The 14,193-nt window shown below is 30.5% G+C and overlaps 1 long non-coding RNA gene across 1 annotated transcript; it reads left to right on the top strand.

Moving 5' to 3' along the window:
• The first annotated feature begins 5,261 nt into the window (after positions 1-5,261).
• Positions 5,262-11,251, top strand: LOC146993335 (uncharacterized). The gene is made up of 3 exons (XR_015038510.1): positions 5,262-5,530; positions 7,533-7,597; positions 10,920-11,251. It is a non-coding gene; the product is annotated as an uncharacterized LOC146993335 (long non-coding RNA).
• The last annotated feature ends 2,942 nt before the right edge of the window (positions 11,252-14,193 follow it).

The raw sequence follows: 14,193 nt of genomic DNA, 5'->3' as shown, positions 1-14,193 counted from the left end.
AGCTCTTTCCAAATGTGTTCTATGGGGTTTAAATCTGTCAACTGAGGTGGTGTTTTCAAAACCTGTGGACAATTATAGAGACACTACTGGCAAATGTTGAGAGCCGTATACTTAGGATCGTTATCATGATTAAAAATAAAGTTGTTTCCAATACCCAAATTTTGGGCTGATAATTTTAAATTGTCTCTCAAATAGTTAACCCCTTAACTGCCGCGGGCGTATATATACGCCTTGCTCAGCCGATGCGTTAACTGCCCCAGGCGTATATATATGTCCTTCCAAACTGCTATCATTTGCTTTGCGCTGCTACACCTAAAATTATTCGCAAAGTTAACGCATCGGCTGTTAACACATCGGCTGAGCAAGGCGTATATATACGCCCGCAGCAGTTAAGGGGTTAAATAAAAAGAATGATTCATTATGCCATCAATAAATACCAAATTACCTAGTCCTGATGCTGTCGTGCCCCCCCCACAAGAACACCTCCACCGCCATGCTTAACTGTTCCAACTAAGTTCTTAGAATGAAGTTCCTCATTTTTTCTTCTCCATACAGTTATTCGACCATCGGAACCAAAAATGTTAAATTTGCTTTCGTCAGCAAATAGGACATTATTCCAGTACGTTTCGGGTGTATTTATCATTGATTTTTGCGAATGCTTTCTGTTTGCCTAAGCTTTCTGTTTTTCTCACTAACAAAATTATTTTTACGGGTAGAACGCCCATGTAATCCAGTTTCTCTGAGAACTCGTTGAACAGTTTCAGGTGAAATCAAAGTAGAAAACTTTGCTTTAAATTCTGCAGAAACTTTTACAGAACTCAAACGCGGGCTTTTTACAAATTTTCTAAGAATAAATCCCTCATCACGTTTAGTTAACTTTCTCGGTCGACTTTTTCTTACCTTGTTTTCAATCCAATTTTCTTCTTTAAAGCGTTTTATCACATACTGCACTGTAGAATGGGGTAAATTAACTAATTTATTGATATTGCAAATTTATTTAATATTATGATATTGATATTGCAAATTTATTTATGATCAATTTTCGAATGCTGTAATTTCTTTATGACTGCGACCCATTTTTCAATAATGAATAGAATATTATGAAGTAAACAGTAAACAATTAAAGCAAACGATTTTTTAAATGCCACCAAAATGTAAAAATTAAAAAAAAGCAATTGATTATTCTAATTTTGGTTTTATCCAAAAATGTTTCAGTGTACGAAGACTTTTGTGAGATTGTTTATCATTTTTTTATTATTAATTTCTTAAAAATAAAGTTTCGCTATATTTTAAAAATATTTCATGTCATTTTGTTACGAATATATTATAGATCTTATTATTAAAATCTCATTCAGAAAGTTTACTTTAAATTAATGGATAGAACCCTATTTCAATGAAAATCATAAGTATATGAAAACTTTTGGGAGCCACTGTATATATTTTTCACTAGATGTGTTAAGTTTCTTCAGTGAAATTATGTGCAAAATTTTTGTGATCCAAAATAATTTTTAGAACTGTATTTTTGTCTTCATTCTGTGAAGTTACTGTAGAAGTTTTTGTCAGTTAATTTTTCGTTTTGTATTTGAGAATCTTTTGGGTATTATATTTTTATTAGGTGGAATATCTTTATTAGCAGTTTGGGAAATGTATTTCTTGCGCATTTAACATATCAGCAGCTTCTAGTTGTAGTGGTGCTGATTTTAGAATCTTGTTTAACACATCACATTGTTTGTCAGATCTTAATGAATCTACTAATTCTAAACATGTTTGTTATAGTTCATTCGGCTAATCTTTGGAATATGGTAACAGGTAGTTTAGCGACATTTTGGTAAGGCGATAAAAGTTACTAGCTAAGACTTTAGCAGTGTACATGGATAAAGTCAAGAGTGTGCGCAATGCCATTTTTGTGCAATTCTGGGATTTTTTTTAAAGTGAAAATAGGTCGACGTGTACATGGATGATACCGTGTATGTGCAGTTCTTAAAAACGCGGCAAGCAGTGGGCGATTCTGCACTTTCTCTCAATTTCGCACCTAATCTTCATCATGATTAAACATTTTTGTTCCACAAAAGTTCTAGTATAAGCGTAATTCGGCTAGCAGATTGTTGGAAAAAATGTTGAGTAAAAAAAAGCCTTTACTTCGTGAAAACAAAATGGCGTCCAAAACAAAACTAGCAGGTTGCTGTAGCAGAGTTGGTTGCCAAATTTTCGCCAAGTTACCATAATCCAAAGATTAACCGTTCATTTTTTCTGTGTTCCACATCACATTGTTTGTCAGATTTTAATGAATCTACTAATTCTAAATATGTTAGTTCATTCTTTCTGTGTTCCAGTGAGAGGGTCTGCAATTTTTTTTTTTTTTTTTTTGGCTACTTAATTCAAAATTCATTTTCATCATCTATACTAAGTGGATAATTTATTATGCATTGTAGTTGTAGTATAAGTAGTAATATTTCTAGTGTGCTGATGTAAGTAATGTATTTAATAAGTAGCAGTATTTCTAGTGTGCTTGCACAAACTCCACCTAACATATAAGGTATTTCTCCCACCTTCTTGGTGTGGTGGTCTGCACACTGGGCGCATATTCCAAAAGTCTGCGGTTCAATTCCTAGCGAAGCCATTGCTAATTTTTCAATCTCTCTTGCTTCCAATGTAAAATTCTAATGTCTGTACAGTGGCGCTCGAACTAAAAGGGTGTTAGATGATTGTCCTCCACACCCAGGATTTGGTGATTAGGTCCCATAAAAACTCCAGTCGTCCTTTAAAAGGGGGAGATAAAATATTTCTCCCACCTTCTTGGCATGCCTTCATGGTGTGATGTGCATCCAGAGGTCCGCGGTTTGATTCCTGGCGAAAGCGTTGAATATTTTTCATCTTGCTTGCTTCCACAAAAATATCTAATATATCTACAAACTGATGAATTAATCTACAACAGCTGCATACATATCAATGAATGCATATATTACACTCGGTGCACTGTATGTGACATGTACAAGCTTTGTTACTTTCATGTATAGTGTATATTTCTGTATTATGTGTTTATGAAACAGACCAGCCATTCTCATTCTGTATTACTTATAAACATAGTGTTTCATTTGTTTTCTGTCTGATTCTTAAATCCCAAATCTTACTTGTTAATTTACCTTTATTTGCTGTAATTAAGCGATTAATCATTTTATCTCTTACAAATTTCATACCATATATAGTGTTATCCAATCTCTTAAATTTTTTTGCAAATATATTTTAATGTTCGGTGCATTCGTTCGATGTGCATGTTTGTGTTAACACCACTGTGAAGTCTATAACAGTATGCCCAGCTAGATGTATTTTGTAAATAATATGTTTCAAAGTAATTTGCAAATGCAATAGTGTCAGAATCTTAAGTAATTTTATTGCTGCTTCTGTCAGTATATGAAAAGTATGAATGTCTTGTTCTTCTAAGAGAGATCTAATAATTTTATATGTTTTGCCTGTTTTTCAACACCATTGATTTTTTTAAAAATTGTTTCTCCAGGCTCTATCAATATGCCATGCACAAAAAAGACGTTTCTGTAGTAAACCCATTTCAGACTCCCAAGCATTAAAAAAAAATTCAGCCATATCAGACATAAATATTTGTGGTTGTATCTGCCCAACGTTTTCTTTAATACATGAAAAAAAAAATGATAGCACTGGCTGATCACATCGATTAGAAATTAAAAATGCACACAGGAATCTTTGGTGTAAATCATCTATTGTAAGTAAAGTTATGAAATCTGTATGCATTCACCCCATGTGTACCATCAATACATATACAAGTCAGAACAAAATTTTTTCAGTATCTCTCTTTGTGCTTCTGTCATCATTATCAAAACAAAATCATTTCCTTTTAGAAATGAATATTGTGTACAATATTCACTCATGCTTTCTTGATCCCTGGGTTTTATAAAATGAAATACATGGATGTTCAGGATTTTGCATTTGAGGTACCCACGTATCTACACAAACCTAATCATTTTCATGTTTAACAGAATTAGAAGACAAATTGAAAGATTTTTACTGTTATGTACATCTTGTTTTGCAAGTAAATGAACCCTCTCAAGCCCAGCATCTCATAGAGAATTTCTAATTTCATCTAAAATATTATCCAGAGAAATTTTTGCTGCTATCTTTGATGCAATATTTTTTATTTCATCTGTTGTTAAAAATAAGTGACCTAAATCATTCCAATGGCCAATATGTATTTTCTGATATGACACTACACATTTGCCATCTGTATGTTCTGTTACTTTTAATGCAGCTGGGCAATATGCATTTATTTTATTGCTATTAAGGATTTTTAAGTGACGCAAACCTTTACTTTCTGATATAAAATTTCTTAAACAGTGGCATTACACCATGTATATTAAATATGCCTACTCCATAAGAAATTTTGTCCTCATATTATTTTCAATTTCTGCCTTCCATGCCAAAAAATCATTAAATGAATTAAATTCTAGCTCAGTATGTTTCAAATCAACATCAGGAACATTATTGAAATGAAATATTATTTCTCACTTTTCAAAATTAGCATAACATACAGGACACACATAATTACCTGTTAGAAGTATGAATTTTATTTTGATGATATTTACAATTTTTTATGTCATTAAATTTCAGATAGCAGTCTTCACATTTGTAGCTTGGTGATCGACCACTTTTTAAAGAATCATTAATGTAGTATTATTAGAGTGTAATGTGTTGGTATGCCGTTTCAAACTGCATTTATTTTGGTACGTTTTTAAGCAATCAGAGCATACAAAATTACTCTCAGCCACACTAAAATTATTTGCACAATCAACCATACTATTAGAACTCTTAGTTTTCAGAGACTCAATTAATGTAGTATTATTGTAATGAAATTTATATGCATCGCGTTTCAAATTGTATCTATAGTTGAAAGTTTTAAACAATCATGGCAAACAAAATCACTCTGAGCTATACTAAAATCATTTGCACAACGAACCATATCACTCACAACACAACCAGAATTATCATACTGAATTATCGCTCACGATTACTCCTTCCTAATTTTGATTCGATTTAGAATCAAAAATACCTTCTGAGGAAACAGAAGTACTTGGCCCTGAAAGGGGCAGTTTTTCTTGATTTTGTGCAGAAAATATAATAATCGAAGCAAAATAAAAAAAAAGAGAACTGTGTCTGCAATCACACGCTAGTTACATAATCTTTGCTACCACAGCAGGGCAAAGAGCAAAGTAAATAAAAGTAAATACGAGGCGCCTTCAGGGAAATGACGACATGCGCAATAATCTGCGCAGATGTTCAGGGAGGAACCAGGAGGAAACTAGCGTCTGAGGGGCTAGACGCTTGTCACTTCAGAATCCATGCAAGCGGCTTGTCACGTGACCAAACAAGTGACGTTTTTACGTAGCAAGTCGGTCAGCCAATAGTGATTCAGCATTGTCACAGCAGGGGGTACGGCGAGTACGTTTTAGGAACATGCAGCATGCATGAACTGTGTTCCGAGCTCAGCGTTGATCTGTGCAATGTAATTTAAATTGTAATTTAGTACTTAATATATTCTTTTGTTATAGGAGATTGTCTACTCTTATTTTCTTTAATTATATCATGCATTAAGCACACGACCACCAAATATTTTCCCATTTCAGTAAATTTGATATGTTATATGTGCAATATGTGATATATTGTATTTTAACACATATACAGTTCATTAACATTTTTTAACATTTCCTAAATTTCTATATAATGTAGCATTAAGAAAGATGTTTTAAGAAATTTGTTTCCTTACTGTTTTAATTTTTTCGAAAAGAAACATCATTTTCGAGAAACTTCAAGAAGAAAGTTATTAGCGTAATTTTATTACAGCTAAAACTGATGCAAGGTACTTGAGTCTTTTATCTCAAAATGTGCTGAAATGTTTTGGTTGAAGTTAATATAAAATAATGTAATGAACTCGTAAAGTAATGAATTGTGGTATAACTGTAAAGAATTGGTAAAAATAAAATATAATTAGCTCAGATTTACTTAACTCCTTATATTATCAAATATCTATTGAATAGAAAAACCTGTTGAAATATTAAATGTAACAAGTTTTATTTTTAAAAGGCAGATGATTGTACAGCATGTAGGAATTGATGATGATTTTTAATAATCCTAAAGTAATAGTAAAGTCAACAATAAAGTATATTTTGATGTATGTAATTTTCATCAATGATTACATAACATTGCACTTTAATATAAAGTATGCTTGGATTGTTTTCATGTATGCTATATATTATTGCAAATTAGTTCTTCATAAAATTGTATATTTCTGCTGTGAAAAAGAATGTATGCAATCATGCAAGTTGTAGGAAAACATGTACGTGTACTGCACATGTACCAGGAAGACAAGATAACAATTATGGGTACTTTTCCGTTTCACCGGCGCAAATCTCGCCAAGACTTTATTGGCGACAATACACAGTATACACATAAAAAATGTTAACATATGTTAGTTCTAAGAAATTTTTATTTTGAAGGCATAAACATTTTAATATCGTTTAAAATTTTGTAAAAAGACAATAAATAAAAGACAATAAATTTGTAAAGACATTAATTTAAGAATATACTATGCTTTCATGGTACTAGATCCTGATTTTCCGTTTTATATCACGTGACCCCAAGTGATTTCATCTCACGTAAACTACGATATAAAAATCTAATTTTCTCAGTAATTATCTACATTAATTTCAAGTTAAATCTTAATTCAGATTACAAATTTAAATGCAAGAATTATTTCAATTCGTACGAATAGCTTACTTGGAAATGTGAAACCGCAGTGCTTTACTTCGCTAGTGCATTCTCATTAGAATTGATGAATTTAACCCTTTACTTTGCCTTTTCGCCTTCGGGTGAGCGGTGTGATTGCTTCCTAATTGACTTAATTACTCCGAATGGTCTTAAGGCATAAAATTGAACTATCTGGTTAAACTTATATGTAATTGTATGCCAGTATTGAAAGAAACAATCAATCTGATAAGAAATGGCTGCGACGTGTTTTGAAAATGAAGCGTAAAAGGTTACTAGCGAGGAATTCAATTTGGCATCGGTTGTGCCATTTTTGGCGACTTTATTCCTTGCGCCGGCAAAATGGAAAAGTACCCAATTATGACTGCCAATCATCATTTGCTGACTGTATCTGTCAAGCTGACTACACAGACTATAGTAGCCAAAGATAAGTTGTAGAAAGTGTGTTTCAGAGTTGAATATATAAATTAAAGTTAGTAGGATAATTATTCTTAACTAAATAATAAAATTTAAATAAAACCCCTTATTTCATTTTTTATAAATTCTCTTATTATTATGATGTGATTTCACAACCATTGACCCTCTCCTATTGTTAAATAATTCATTCAGCACTGAACAACATATTATTTTATTGGTATAAAAAATAATATATTTTGTGTGTATGACCAAGTTATGATCTAAGATTTTTCAATACTTGAATCATCCTTTTAAAGATTTTTATAAAATGATTTTTTTAATTTCAGGCATTGGCACAGTGAATGGCAGCTGAAAACTTTTTACCCTTGTTTCTGGAAGTGAAATGTTAGATGTAAGTAATGATGTCTGAGACCCTTATCACACGGCATTTGTTTCACATGAACAACTTGTTTCGGACAATTTTTCTGCCTGGTTTACTATTGAAAGAAAGACATGCAACGTTTTCCTTCCTTTCTAAAAAAATTGCAAATTGTTCATTTTCAATCAATCAGCTATCAGCTTGTTTGTAATGGGGAACCAGTTTCCCATGTTAACCCCAAAGTGATCTATGATAATTGGCTGTTGTGACAAAGCAGAAAAATTGTGCCAAACAGTTATTCTTCCAAAACAAACTGACGTGTGATAATATCCTTACTGTTAATAATACTGTGAAGCACTTAATTATATGCTTTGCTAATGAATATGTACTAGGCAATTGTGGTTATTATGAAAGAGATGAAATTTCAAATACAATTGTTTCAGTTACAATTATTACAGATATTATTTAATTTTGTAATAATGCTAATTAAAAATATGAATTAAGAAAATGCAAAAATTGGTGTATAAGCATACTAAATAGTTCAGAGTAAGACTTGTACTTAATTTATAGTATGCACTCATTCACACATATGATGACTCGTACACTGATATAAATTTGATATGCTTTTATACTGTTTACATGTCTTCTATATTCAGATTTGAATCATCATCTACCAACAAATTCAGTTAATCAGGCATTGTTGACTTTATTAGTTTCTTGCAGATGTGTGAACTTTGGAAACATTTTTAGATTTAGTGTAGTTTTTGTTTGCTTTTCAGGTTTTCACATAATATCAACTAGAAACATTACCTCTTCATTTTAACGGTCAAAGAGATAAAATTAAAAAAAAAATTAATTAGTTAATATCAAACCTAAAATGTTCTTTTATTACACAACTATTATTTAAGCCATCCAAATGGGCGCAATATTTTTATAATACTTTTATTTAATTTTCCAGTATATGTTATTGAAGCCATTCAAATCCCACTTGGGCATTTTCAAGCATATTAGTTGTTGAATATTATGTCTGACTGTAAACACACAGGCAAAGTATGTATAATTATTATGTAATTTAACCTATCTTTCCTTCAAATATTTCTTTAAAATTACACGAGACAGGCATACATTTGAGCTTTGATTAATAGACTTAGTGTAGTCGCCAGGACGGATAAGAAAACAGATGAATAATAGACCACCCATAATCACCAACATATAATGCAAGGATTTGAGAATAAAGATTGCTTATTAGCATAATAGTGCACTGAATATTAGATATAAAAATTATAGAACTGAAAGATTTGTCATGTATCATCTTTGCTTATTATTATATATATTGAAAATAAACAGTTTGCTTCTGCAACAGAATAAATATCGAGTGTCTTGAAATGTTTTGTATACCTGGAGCTTTACAGTTCAGTACATTATACAAAGAGCAGTATATATAATGATTATCAGGTCTGCACAGAAATCTTTAATGAAAAATTTTTGTGTATAGATTTAGTTGATATTTTGCAAGACATGGCAATATTTCAGACTTTTATTCTAATTACTGTGACAAAACAATCATTGGAAAATTATACACATATGAAAATTATTAATATTACATTATGTAGCTTATATTAATAATTTTCATACGTGTATATGTAATATTTTGGCAGGCACAGGAATGACCAAAGCTTGACAATATAACTACATCATAGGCCAGGCATTGTAATGGCTGGATAGAAGGTTGCAAAATGACGACAAAGAAGGATTTAGCTTTTTAGATCCCACACCTTTATTCAATTCTCTCAGCAGATCATTTTGCCTTTAGATGAAATTCTCAAAATTATATATTCAATATTGATTTAAACTAAGTAAGATTAAATTTAGACTTTACATCATATCTGCTTGAACAAAGGAAAGAACAAGATGGGAGGAGCAGCTGCAAGGTCTTGTAGCAGCGGTAGAAGAAAGCAGTCTGACAAAAAATGGCACATACTCAGTATGTGTACTAGCGGTTATATAACATGCCAGAATGTTCTCGAAAGTACTGGTCTAGGATAAGATCCTGAAACTGCAGTAAGTTAATTATAGGTTGCATGCTCGCGCAGAGCAAAGCCACTGTATTTTCTATATTTTACATGTATATAACAAATATTCTTTGTGTCATGGTGAATACATTCTACCTCGCTGGCAGGTAATAGAAACTGACGATCAAAAGATTGATGAATATTTAATAATTTTGATGAGATTATCTAGGAAAGTAAAATAGTTTAAAACATATTAAATATGATCAAAACCGTGAAAAACAACCTTATATTTAGCGTAGGTATAATGAAACACTCAATTGATTTCGAGGGCAGCTAAAGGTCCCTCCTCATCAGGAGAAAGAAATACATAGAAAGAAGAAAATAGGAATCACAGAAACACGTGGTGCTTATCAGCACTGCACGTCGTTATAACTAGATTTTTAATCAGAGTTGCACTGGCCGCCTACTTTTACTGAGCCAGGCTGTCTGATCAAGCATAAAGAAATATTAGCGAAGTTAAAATAGGGAGCGAGGGGCAAATGCACATTACGCTCAAAATCTGAACTTCAAATAATAATATTAAATATGGTTTACCAGAATGTTTCCTAGCATAGTTTTTAATCTCAGACTAAATGATACACATTATCTGGAAGTTCATATTCTTGTGTCATAAAGTATGCTTTATTGTAATTAGTCTTAGATTGTAAAGTTAAATTTATGAAAATATGATGAGTTAAAAATGTATTGCAGATAATAAACTAGATTTTTATATGCAATTTTGAAATTTTAGAGATCTTGCTTCATGTAATTATTTTTAATGTTTTTATTAAATTCTTAATTAATGCTATTATGCATGCATTAGAAAGTGAAATGAAATAATACTTAAGGATATCATTTGGCTGCATTCTGTTGTTTTTCAGTTAAACTATTCTGCATTCAAAAAATTACTCAAGGATTCTCACGAATACCAGCTCAAACAGTTCCAAAGTATTTCTGCGAAATATACGTAATTACTTAAGAATTGTATCTTTTTGATAATATTATTTAGCCTTTACAAGTTACTGCCAAAATTATTTTGTAAATCAGAAATCTTCGAGGGGATTAGTGTGTCTCGCATAGTTACCCTGGTGCCACACTATAACACTGAAATTGATAGATGTATAATTGAATGTTTAATCAAAAATGTCTAATTCCTCTTTTATGATATTTCAATAATTGATACTACTGAAAGAAGAAATATTGGTACATTAACATTTTCTTAATATTCATTGTGTATTTGTTATGATGCATGTATTAATGTCATTACAAGTTAGCATTTGATAATGTTTGTTTCAACAATTTAGGGTTTGATGAAGTGCCACAGAGATTATCGCTTAAAGAATGCGTGCAGGCCAACCACCAACACAAGATATTAAAAGAGCAATGAAAATGAAGGTTTAACTATAAAGAAAAATCTGACTAATATTATTACTCATAACACTTAATTGTTTCATATTATTGTAAATTTATGCGAGTTTTCCTGTATTCTGTTTATTTTGCAACTTATGTTATTGTAAATTCATGTATGTTTTCATTCTTGCTCTGTCATGCATTTCATACTAATCGTTTATTGTGCATATTAATTATATGTGTATATTACATCATTGAATTACTGTATTTGAATTTTAATAAACCTTTTTACCATTCAGTAATACTTTTCCATAAAACCCTGAACATTCTAAACATCCCATATCACTAATCCTCAATTCTAAATAATACTTGAGTTTACTTAATTCATGTATTAATAACGAATTTGAAAAATAATACAATAGTGACATATTTTGAGGTAAAATAAATACTGCTCAATTGGACATTTTAAAATGTTTTTCCTTTTAATAGAGAAACATTTTTTAAGGATTTAATTATTAGTATTTGAATATTGTATTAATATATGATTAATTAGTATATGAATATATTGTGTGTAATGAATAAGTAAGGCAGTGAATAAATTTTGAACAATAATTTCATATGAAGAAATATGATCTGCCTGGGTTAAAAAATTAATCTTTAAATCCTATTTATGAGATTATATGGCTGGAATCTGTAGCCCAAAAACAGTTAAAGCAACCCACCCCCAAAAAAGAAGACATTTTAAATAGTTTCTTCCAAAACTTGAAATATTTAAACATTACACGACCCTAAATTTCTAGTGAATTTAAAATACTCATTTCATTCAGTTCAGCTACTGGCCATTATATGAAATTTTCCTATATTATTAAAATGTTCCTCACGATTTTGCAAGGTGAAGACCACAAATGTTCTGCCCTCATAACTAATGATGATATAATAAGCATGAAGTAGACTTCAGCGTAAGGAATATGGAACTATATATTTTGCTCTTTGTTTATTAATTAGCTCACTTTTAAAAAATTCATATCATATAGTAAGTAGTATTCATAATTTTTCTCATTTTCTTAATATTTCATTGAAGCATTTAAATGTTAATTTAATTAGCAATACCTTAATGTCAAATGCATATATTATTATACAGAATGGGATTCTGACCATAACACTCGGGCAAAGTGATATACATGTTAATTTTTCAACAAGTTTCTGCGTTATGCTTTTTACTCTCTACACAATGTTTAATTTTTTATTATTTGTAGGACCTTAGGTCCTACAAATAATAAAAATTATTTTTTACACGATGTTCTACACAATGTTCTACACTCTCTACACAATGTTTAATTTTTTATTATTTGTAGGACCTTAGGTCCTACAAATAATAAAAAATAACAGTAATACCAGAAAGCGTGACTTTCTTATATTATCCAACAGGAGACCTATGTTCACATCTTATATTTTGAATTTACAGTTTTCTTCTGTAGATGACAGACACCATATATTCAAAAGAAATTAACATGCTGCTGGATATATGCATGTGATGTTATGTAATTGGGTAAAAAATGAAAGAATTAAGTTTATTGACACCAAAACAAATGCATACTTCGATATAAAGGCTGCATAAAAATGAAAATGGCTAAATTAAAATAGTGAATTGAGGTTGTAGAGTTCTCATTTATTTTTATTAACGAGCTATTTTATGATAATTAGCTTTTCTTTCTTCCTTTCCATTTTCCTGCCAGAATGCTAATTTTGAGTGTATTCAAATGAGGTGAATTCATTTTGTTACTTTTGATTTACGCCATAAATGCTGGCTGATTCTGTATGAACAAGCTGTGCACTCTGTTAATTTGTCCGAGTCTATAAAAGCATTTTTTTACACCTATTCCAAACTTCTGTTGTAATTTCCAAAACATGACGAGAAGTCGCTTAAGTTTTCCAGAGTTCTTACACAGTATATATTACCAAAGTGGGTGAAACTCATATAAGGTGTAAGAAAGACCAAAAGGATATTTATTAAATCAAGAAAAGTAATCAGTGGAAAAGGCATTTAATCTTAATAATGAAAAATCGAATTTTACACCAAATATTCAGACTTTTGTAACAGTTTTATATTTAATTAGCGAGAGTTAAAAATAAAAATTACCTTTATATTCATAACATAGGTTACATTCTGTTAATTTCCCATAAATAAACATAAAGAATACATTGACAAAATCATTGTACTAAGCTATTTTGGTAAAATAAAATGTACTATTTTCATTGTACTTCAAATTTAGGTTGTTTTCATGAAATTCTTTTATTAAACATTAACTTATACTTGATAATCAATCTTCAAGTTCGAAATTAAGTTAACTGTAATTGCATTTGTTTTATGATCAAATATTTTAATTTGGCATTTGAGCATTTCTAATGGCATTTCTTTTTCTGTTTGACATCTCTGCTCTGTTAAGGTTATAACCAGTTAAATTGTTACTGTGTCTCTGAAAAATCAACAGCATTCTTAAACACCATTTTAAAAATATTTCTGTGTGTAGTATTTTATCAGTAGAATTTTTCCTAAATAAATACAGAAGTTGTTATGAAAACATTTGAGAGTACATGTCTTGAAAGAGAAACAGTATTCGTAGTGTTTAGTCAATTATGATATATTAACAGCTATCATAACTTTGCATGTATGTTGTATGCATTATACATATATATATGCATAAAGACCCAATTTTGGCAATAAGTAGAGCTGTTACAAAATAATCATGAAGTCTAAAGGAACATACTCGTCACACATACTGGGGGAGGGGGCAATCAAATTTATGTACTTATTTGCCACTCTTAAAGAATTTTTGGGGGGAATTACAAATGTACCAATTTCTTATTAATATATAATCATTTGTTAATATTAAAGAAAAATTTATTTCTTAACTTAACTAAGCCAGCTAAGTCATAGACCGAAATATGTGTTTCTGCAGATATTCAGAACTTCCGGAACTACGAATACATTCACAGTTACAAAATATGTAAAATATATTTCTTTTAAATGCTTGGAATATTCGGAAAAATATATAAATTCAAAGAAATGGTAAAATAAGTTTCACTTGCAGATTCTTTGTTATTTATTTGATTATATCACCATTAATAACAATGTTCACCCCCCCCCCAATGACAATAGCTACCTTTTAAATACTTTTAATTTTGGCACTTAAAATGTTTGCATTTCAAAATAATATTTCTATGCAG

This window comes from Stegodyphus dumicola, chromosome X1, assembly GCF_044657685.1.
Source record: "Stegodyphus dumicola isolate Sdum_Otavi_A_Nest chromosome X1, ASM4465768v1".
Taxonomy (NCBI): Eukaryota; Metazoa; Arthropoda; class Arachnida; order Araneae; family Eresidae; genus Stegodyphus; species Stegodyphus dumicola.
This window is presented reverse-complemented; position numbering and strand designations above follow the sequence as displayed.